At 45.3% G+C, this 8,507-nt stretch overlaps 1 pseudogene; it reads right to left on the bottom strand.

Moving 5' to 3' along the window:
* Positions 1 to 1,049: 1,049 nt before the first annotated feature.
* On the bottom strand, positions 1,050 to 4,099 carry LOC102263355 (annotated as a pseudogene).
* Positions 4,100 to 8,507: the final 4,408 nt, after the last annotated feature.

The raw sequence follows: 8,507 nt of genomic DNA, 5'->3' as shown, positions 1-8,507 counted from the left end.
AGGCATCTGACAAGAGTTGCTTTTTCCCTAATGTGTTTTAGGGCCCCAAGTATTATTCCATAGATTTATTGAGCATTCCTATTGGCACACAACCCGGCAAATCTCAGGCTACATCCCAGATGCCTGCCTAAATGTAAGCAAAGAGCAAGGGTGGACATGGTGGTTTTTTCTGTAGACAGCCTTCTGTTATGTGGGCTGGGATATGTGGAATCAGGAACCAAGCTAAAGAATCGGTGGGTAGATGGAGAAGGGCGTGTCCAGATGAGGACCTGTTAGCAATGGGTGTTAATCATGGTCACCTGCGGAGATGGAGAGAGGAAGCCTCAGGCTCCCTCTGCGTCTGAGGCAGGACAGGAAGGGGTATGTGAATGTGAGGAGTCACAGTAGATCTGCAGAGGGTCTCACTGAGTGGGGTCTTCTAGCCTTGGTTTTTAATTTTATTATTATTATTATTTTTTTTAGCTAGCCTTGGCTTTTCTTCAGTACCGGGCATTTGGCCCTTGGGGACCAAGGGACTAATCCTCACTATGGTTACTGTAGTTCACGCCATGGAGCGTTCTTTTTCCAAAGGAGCCTTTTGTTGTGTTGCCAGTGATCGGTTTAAGTTGGGGCTTATTTTTCTTCTCTCTAACTGGCAGTCAAATGCTTGCTGATTCCCAATGTGTTTGACTGGGATGTATGGCTGTGGATGGACAAAAGTCTGTCCCATGAGTTTTTCATGATCAAAAGTGATAATTGATAGGTGAGGAATTATAGGCCTTGGCCGGGGAGCTCAGTTGGTTAGAGTGTCACTCCTATATGCCAAGGTTGTAGGTTCAATCTCCCGTCAGGGCACAGGGTACATACAAGAATCAACCAATGAATGCATAAATAGGTGGAACAACAAACTGATGTTTCTCTTTCTCTCTCTTTCTTTTTCTCAGAAAAAATCAATAGAGCTCTGAAGGTTCCAGTGCGGCCCTGAGAAGTGCGAGGAGCCAGCCCGAATGTGTCCTGCCATTCGATGCCTCGTCCACCCCCTCAGCGCCCACCCTCCCTGGAGGCGGGGTCTAAGCATCCTTGATGGCCAGCTCCCCATACTGCTCACCAACAGTGATAGGGCCTCCAGGGAAGCCCTCAGGCTTTTGAGGCCCTCGATCTCAGCCTGGAATTGGCTGATGTTCTGGTTCTTTTCAGAAATCTCCGTATTCATGCGATGCAGGTCATCCCATGCTTCCCAGCCAACGTCTGCAGCTCATCATACTTGATCTGGCACATGATCGCAGCCTGAGCCCGGCTGCAGTTGGGGATCTCCATGTACTGGGCCTTGACCTGGGCGATGATGCCGTCCAGCTCCAGGGAGCGGTTGTTGTCCATGGACTGCACCATGGGTGTGTGGGAGGTCTGGACTGCAGGTCATGAATCTCCTCCTACAGCTGCCCGTAGAAGTTGATCGGATCGGCCAGCCCTTCCAGGAGGGCCTCCAGCTCTGCCTTGCTCATGTAAGCTTCACCCACATCTTTCTTCTTCTTTTTAAAAAAATCCTCACCTGAAGATACTCTTTCCATCGATTTCCAGAGAGAGTGGAAGGGAGGGAGGTGGTGGGGAGAGAGAGAGAAACATTGATGTGAGAGAGACACATCAACTGGTCACCTCCTGCGCATGCTGTCACAGGGACTGGGGAGCCTGTAACGGAGGTACATGCCCTTGACTGGGGATCGAACCCAAGACCCTTTGGTCCATGGGCTGACACTCTAATCACTGAGCAAACTGGCCAGGGCCATCCACATCCTTCTTGATGAGAACAAATTCATCGCCATCTCTGTGCGCTTGCTGATCTCATCCTCGGACTTACTCTTCAAGTCCTCCACCAGCCCCTGCATGCTGCCAAACTCTGCCTCCAGCCTCAGTTTGACCTGGGCCAGTGTGTCCAGCGGCCGCTGGAATTTGTTGATGTAGCTCTCGAACACGTTGTCCATTGTACTGCGAGTCGTCTGCTGCAGGAGGCTCCACTGGGTCTCCAGTATCTTATTCTGCTGCTCCCGGCTCCGCACCTTATCCATGAAGGAAGCAAACTTGTCGCTGAGGGTCTTGATCTGCTCCTTGTCCCGGTGGTGCACCGCCTGAATGTTGGGGTCCACCTCCAGCTTCAGGGGCCTCAGCAGGTTCACTTGGACAGCTGTGAGGTTCCCCACATTCCCAGCCCCGCCGTAACCCCCAGCCAGACTCATGTTGGCATCCAGGCCAGCTGGTAGCCGCTGCCCACCCGGGAAAAGCCGCTGTTGGTGCCGGGCCCACTCGAGCATGAGGGGCTGGTGAAGGCCCCGGGGGCCTTGGAGGTCTCCTGGTCACTCTTGTGGATATCATGATGGCCGGAGTGGAGGTGAGGAGGCTGAACCACACAGAGGTTCGAGAAGGAGCCAAAAAGCTGCTTCTAGTTGGTGTGACTTAACTTCCGGGATAAAAGAAGTGAGGAAAATAAAAGCACCCTCCCAGGGTGCCTGTGAGACTAAGTCTAAAGGGGACCGAGGTGAACTGCTTCTGTCGAGAGGAAACTGCTTCTGCCCAGTTGGTGGTGCATTTTTTTCACCGCACGAGGGCACTCGGCCGAGGGCCAAGGACGTGAGTGGGGCTGGAAGTCCTGCCTGTACTCCCGGCCAAACCACATACACAGGTCTCCCCGGACACATGGTGGGGCATTTTAAACAGACACAGGGAACTTCTAAAAGCCCAGCGTGCAAGGGCTCGTTTTCAGGGTCCCAGGTCTGTGGTGATTTTGCTCATGAGTATGGACCCATGTACCCATTTAGCCCTAATAAGACCAGAGCTATATGTGAAAGACATGGAACAGGGCATCAATCACTAATTGTCGGTCTGCGTTTACTTCCTAAGGGCTCTCTTCTGTATTTCTGGCATGAGAGATGCTCACCCAAACGCAAGATGGAGGTAAATTTGAGGAGGATAAAGATGGGACAAAGCAGGGGACACACAGAGCTCACATTTCCCTGTTTGTTTGTTTTTTAAACTCAAATTCAAATATTTCCTTCATTTAACTGTTTAGAAAATGCACAACTGCTCAGCAAGACATTTTATAAAAACTGAAAAATGCTGCAAGTAGCAATTAATGTTCTTTCACGTAAGAAGATGACAAAAGTTTTCACTTAAAAACAGAAATTAATCATCTTAGTACTACAAGTTTATTTAATTCATAAGAAAAGATTCTCAAAGTAGGAATCTTCTATTGCATACAAAACTGTGATTAGGATTTCCAACACAAGGCGTCTCCAGGACTGGTCTCATTTTAGCAGTGCTCAGGCATCTGTTTAGTTGTTTCTACAAGAAGCAGAACTTCCGTGCTGACCTCTGCTAGCTGCTTCTGAGCCCCGTGAAAATGAATTGACTGTGTCAATTTGTCTGCTACATCCTTTACAGTTTCTTCAATCTTCAGTTTATACTCTTCTCATTCACAGCCTTCTGCCATATGCATTTCCATATGTGTTCTGAGGTTTACTGCTTTTTGTTTCCACTTCTCTTTCTTATCCTTTAGTGTTTTTTTTTTAAATATTTTTTATTGATTTTTTACAGAGAGGAAGGGAGAGGGATAGAGAGTTAGAAACATCGACGAGAGAGAAACATTGATCAGCTGCCTCCTGCACACTCCCTACTGGGGATGCGCCTGCAACCAAGGTACATGCCCTTGACCGGAATCGAACCCGAGACCCTTCAGTCTGCAGGCCGACGCTCTATCCACTGAGCCAAACCGGTCAGGGCAGCAAATTTTAGCTCTCTTGTTGATGTCTGACAATGTTCATGATCCTGTACAGCGGTAGCCAGTCTAGACCGGTATGATTCAACTTCTGCTTCCAGTCTTCCTCTGCTTTGTTATTCATTCTCTGGTTTACAGTTTAGCATTGTCATCTCAGCCGTCAGAACTTCAAGCTGTCCATTATATTGAAATATTGTTTTAATGTTTCCTCATTCAGTTTTGTTGTCTTTTGAAGATGGTCATTCTTTTCTTTGACAACTGCAATGTCCTCAAATTATTTTTTCCCATTTCCTGGGTCTGATTTTTTACTGTGTCTAAGTCCAGTCTTAGCTTGGCAATTTCATCCCGCAACATGCGATTTTCATGCAACAGACTTTTTTCTTTGTCAGAACTATTAGAAACCTCAGAATTCATTTTCTTGTGAGCTATTTCTATCACTTTTATATTGCAAAGTGTTTGGTCACAATTCCAATGTCTTTATTTACTTTCCTTGTTCCTTTTGATACAGTTGTTCAATTTCCTTCTCTTGACACTGTTTTTGGCTGAGGTCTCTTTCTACACCTTCCAAAACCAATGTCCTTTCTTTGAGAGCATCTCTGGTGTGATAAAGCTCAATTTCTAAACTATTGTATTTACTTTCCACTTCAGAAAGTTGAGAAAGAATCTTATTGTTATGGTTTAGGTTAGTGCAAAGTGTTTGGTCACAATTCCAATGTCTTTATTTACTTTGCTTGTTCCTTTTGATAGAGTTGTTCAATTTCCTTCTTTTGACACTGTTTTTGGCTGAGGTCTCTTTCTACACCTTCCAAAACCAATGTCCTTTCTTTGAGAGCATCTCTGGTGTGATAAAGCTCTTGTAATATTCTAGCGTTCTGTTCTTGAGAAAGTTGCCTCTGAGTGTAATTTCGCTCTTCTACAACCTCCTTCGCTTATACAGTCTCCAGTTCGATGTCTTATGTTCTAATGGTTGTTCAAGTTTTGGATTCTTTGGAACTTCTTTAATGGAGTGCTTTCTTTCTTAAATGCACCCTATTTTTTTCAGAAACAGGTGAGCTTTTGGTCTCTTCTCTTTTTCTTCTTTTAAGGTAAATCTATCAGAATCTTCATTCTCCATAATAGGAAGCTACTGATTATTGGTTTGTTCACCTTTGCTTTGTTGACTAAATCCATCACTGTCATCAGTGGCAGCATTTCGCATATTTCCTGACACTCCCCTTTTACTGCTTTTCTGCTTTTTTTTTCCTTCTTCAACCTTCAAGTCTTCATTGCATGATGTAGGCCTTGAATCAACAATGCCAGGTTTGCTGCAAAGTCTGCTTAAAGAGTCTTCTTCAGAGATATCAACCACTGTCCTTGATTTTGTTTCAGTCCGTGCTTGTTTTCCGTAGACAGGAGTGCTACTTTCAGACTTTTGGGGTCTCCTTTCCTCTTTGCAGTCAGGAGTTCTTTGTTGCCTGCAGTCTCTGTGCGGGCTCCACTTTTGGTCCTTGGGTATCAGGGTTCTGTCCTGCGAATTTTCTGTTGCTTATTCAGGAAGTTTTTCTGTGTTTTAGTTGTAATTCCAGTTCCTGGGAGCATGTCTGTGCGGCATCCACTTACTCTGCCGCCATTTGTAATCCCTTCCCTGTCGGTTTTTGAGGAGGGACGTTTCTGGAGAAGGCGGCCTCGTTGGCTGAGGACTGTGCTTGGACCTCTCAGTTCATCACAGGCAAGAAATGGAGCAAAGCCTGAGGATGAGCTTTTCATCAAAATGTAAATGATTGGGAACAATTTGTCTTCTTATTGATTTCAGAGAGGAAGGGAGAGGGAGAGAGAGAATCATTGACTGGCCACCTCCTTCACACCCCCACTGTGGAGCAAGCCTGCAACCAGGTCAAGTGCCCTGACTGGTGAATCGAACTGTGATCTCATGGTTCATAGGTCCACACTCAACCACTGAGCCACGCCGGCTGGGCTGAGTCCCTGTTTTTTACGTATCGAATCAGAGATCCTTAAACTAGTTTTCTAGCCCAGCCATAAATGAGACTGTTGCTTGCACAGAGGCCTCCGTTCTCTGCAGATTCTGCTGTTACTGCACACAACTTTATGCCAACAATTCAACCAGTGAAAGGCATCAGGAATACCACTGCCTTTCCCTCCAGATCCGCAGGCTTCAGTTTCCCATTGTTCTCATCCCCGGGTGATGGACTTGAAACTCAGCTAAACCAGCAGCTGCAGTCCCTCTTCCCCAACAACGACATGGGGAGGCTCATTTCTCATGTTACCCCTTCTTTGAAAATGGACTGCTCTGGGGTCAACGTGCACCTGGCCTATGGCAAGCTCATCTGCAGAACAGGCCTCCTAATGAAGCTTCAATGAGCAGCAAGAAGGAAAGGTTTCCAAGGCAGAGTGGACTGCAGATCAATGGAAAAATGAGAGCGATATCAATGAAAGGACGGAAGCCCAGGGTGGCTAGAAAGAGCAGGAATTGAGGGAGGTGAGGACCGCTCCCCAGACACGGGACCTGGACTCAGTCAGTTTAGGACATGCCGTGAGAGCACCCAGGCAGGAAGACCCGGGGCGCCTCGTCTGAATCTTGTCTTGACCATGTGACTTTGGCTAAGACAACGACCTCCTGCTTTGCTCGTTTAGAGAATGGCGCCACTGCTCCCAGGGTAGACGAGAGGGCCTAACTTCCAAGATAGATAAATTGTACATGAAAATACTAAGGCTAAGATTCCATAACACATCAGATCCAGGACCTATAAGCTATTCACCTGAAATAGTGGGGTTTTAGAGTAGCAGTGAAGCATAGTTAGCTATTCTTTTTTTTTTATTATTTTTTTTATTTTTATTTTTTAAAATATATATTTTATTGATATTTTACAGAGAGGAAGGGAGAGGGATAGATCCATTGGTTATGCTTATATGGATGCATACAAGTCCTTCGGTTGATCTCTTACTCCCCTCCCTTCTGCCCCCCAACCCTCTCTGGCCTTCCCACTGCAGTTTGACAATCAGTTTGAGGCAGCTCTGCCTCTGTATCTATTATTGTTCAAAAGTTTGTAATGGTCTTTATTATCCATGAATGAGTGAGATCATGTGGTATTTTTCCTTCATTGACTGGCTTATTTCACTTAGCATAATGCTCTCCAGCTCCATCCATGCCGTTGCAAATTGTAAGAGTTCCTTCTTTTTTACAGCAGCATAGTATTCCATTGTGTAGATGTACCACAGTTTTCTAATCCATTCATCTACTGATGGGCACTTAGGCTGTTTCCAGATCTTAGCTATGGTGAATTGTGCTGCTATGAACATATGGGTGCATATATCCTTTCTGATTGGTGTTTCTGGTTTCTTGGGATATATTCCTAGAAGTGGGATCACAGGGTCAAATGGGAGTTCCATGTTTTGCTTTTTGAGGAAACTCCATACTGTCTTCCATAGTGGCTGCACCAGTCTGCATTCCCACCAGCAGTGCAGGAGAGTTCCTTTTTCTCCACATCCTCTCCAGCACTTGTCGTTTGTTGATTTGTTGATGATAGCCAAGCTATTCTTTAAGATACAGTAGGTCCTCAGGGTTACGTCGGAGATCCGTTCCTAAGGCGAGACGTAATGCGATTTTCGCCGTAAGTCGGAACCCACCTACATAAGCACCTATCTCGCTCACATGGAGCACATACACAGCAGTAATGAAGTGAAAGTAAAAAAAAATTTAAAAGGTAACAATTCCTGACCTGGTAAATAAAAAACATAAAGCACATATGTACATACGTTGAAATGATGGAACTTTTTTTTTTTTTTATAAATGGAGATGGCGACATAACCACAAAATGACATATGTTGAGTCTGACATAACCCGAGGACTGCCTGTAAATTTTTATTGATTTCAGAGAGGAAGGGCGAGAGAGAGAGAGAAATATCAATGTGAGAGAGACACAGCGATTGGTTGCCTCCCGCATGTGTCCTGACCAAGCCAGGGATTGAACCTGCAACCCAGGTGTGTGCTCTTGAACAGGAGTTGAACCTGGGACCCTTTGGTCCATGGGCCTACGCTCTACCACTGAACCACACCAGAGGGGCTGGGTCGGCTCGGGGGAGGGGGGTCAGGAAGGGATGGTTTTATGTTTAATAAAGTGATGTGACATAAAGTCCATTTACATTTTTGGGAGCATTTTCAAAATTGCTTAACTGTAAACAATAAAATATGTCTACATAAGAAATGTTTAAACCTGTAAAGAATTTTTATGAGTGAGTTTGAGCCAAACTGATGACAAACGCCAAGAAGCAAAATTTCAATGGATTGGGGAATGTTCCAGAGAATGGCAGTTTTGCAGTTTATTTTATACATTAAAATCCAAGGAGGGTTACATGAAATGCATTGGTGGTAGATTAGGGAAATCTCTGAGATTGGATAAAGAGTAAAGTGAAGACACATACTTTTTTTGTACCTTGGCTGGTGTAGGGTATAGGCTAGTTAACAATGAACATTTACAGCACATAGAGATGGTATTTGGCAACAAGATAACAATGATGTGTTCCATGGTCTCTGCTCTGGTGGGAGCTTGTGCCCTGAGGGTCTGGAATAAAGGGGATTACTCTGACAGTCCAAAGGTATGTTGTTGTAGATGCAAAAAAAAAAAAAAAAAAAAAAAAAAAAGTCACAGTAGACTGGCTTAGTTAAAGTAAAGATTGACTCTTGTCAGGGAAGACACTGATATAGGAGGCAGACATGAGCAGAGGAGGAGCGATAGGCCAGGTATTGAAGGTCACCAGGGCAGAA

Source organism: Myotis brandtii, unplaced genomic scaffold, assembly GCF_000412655.1.
Source record: "Myotis brandtii unplaced genomic scaffold, ASM41265v1 scaffold573, whole genome shotgun sequence".
NCBI lineage: Eukaryota > Metazoa > Chordata > Mammalia > Chiroptera > Vespertilionidae > Myotis > Myotis brandtii.
Note: the sequence above shows the minus strand (reverse complement) of the source record. Positions and strands in the feature narration are given on the sequence as shown.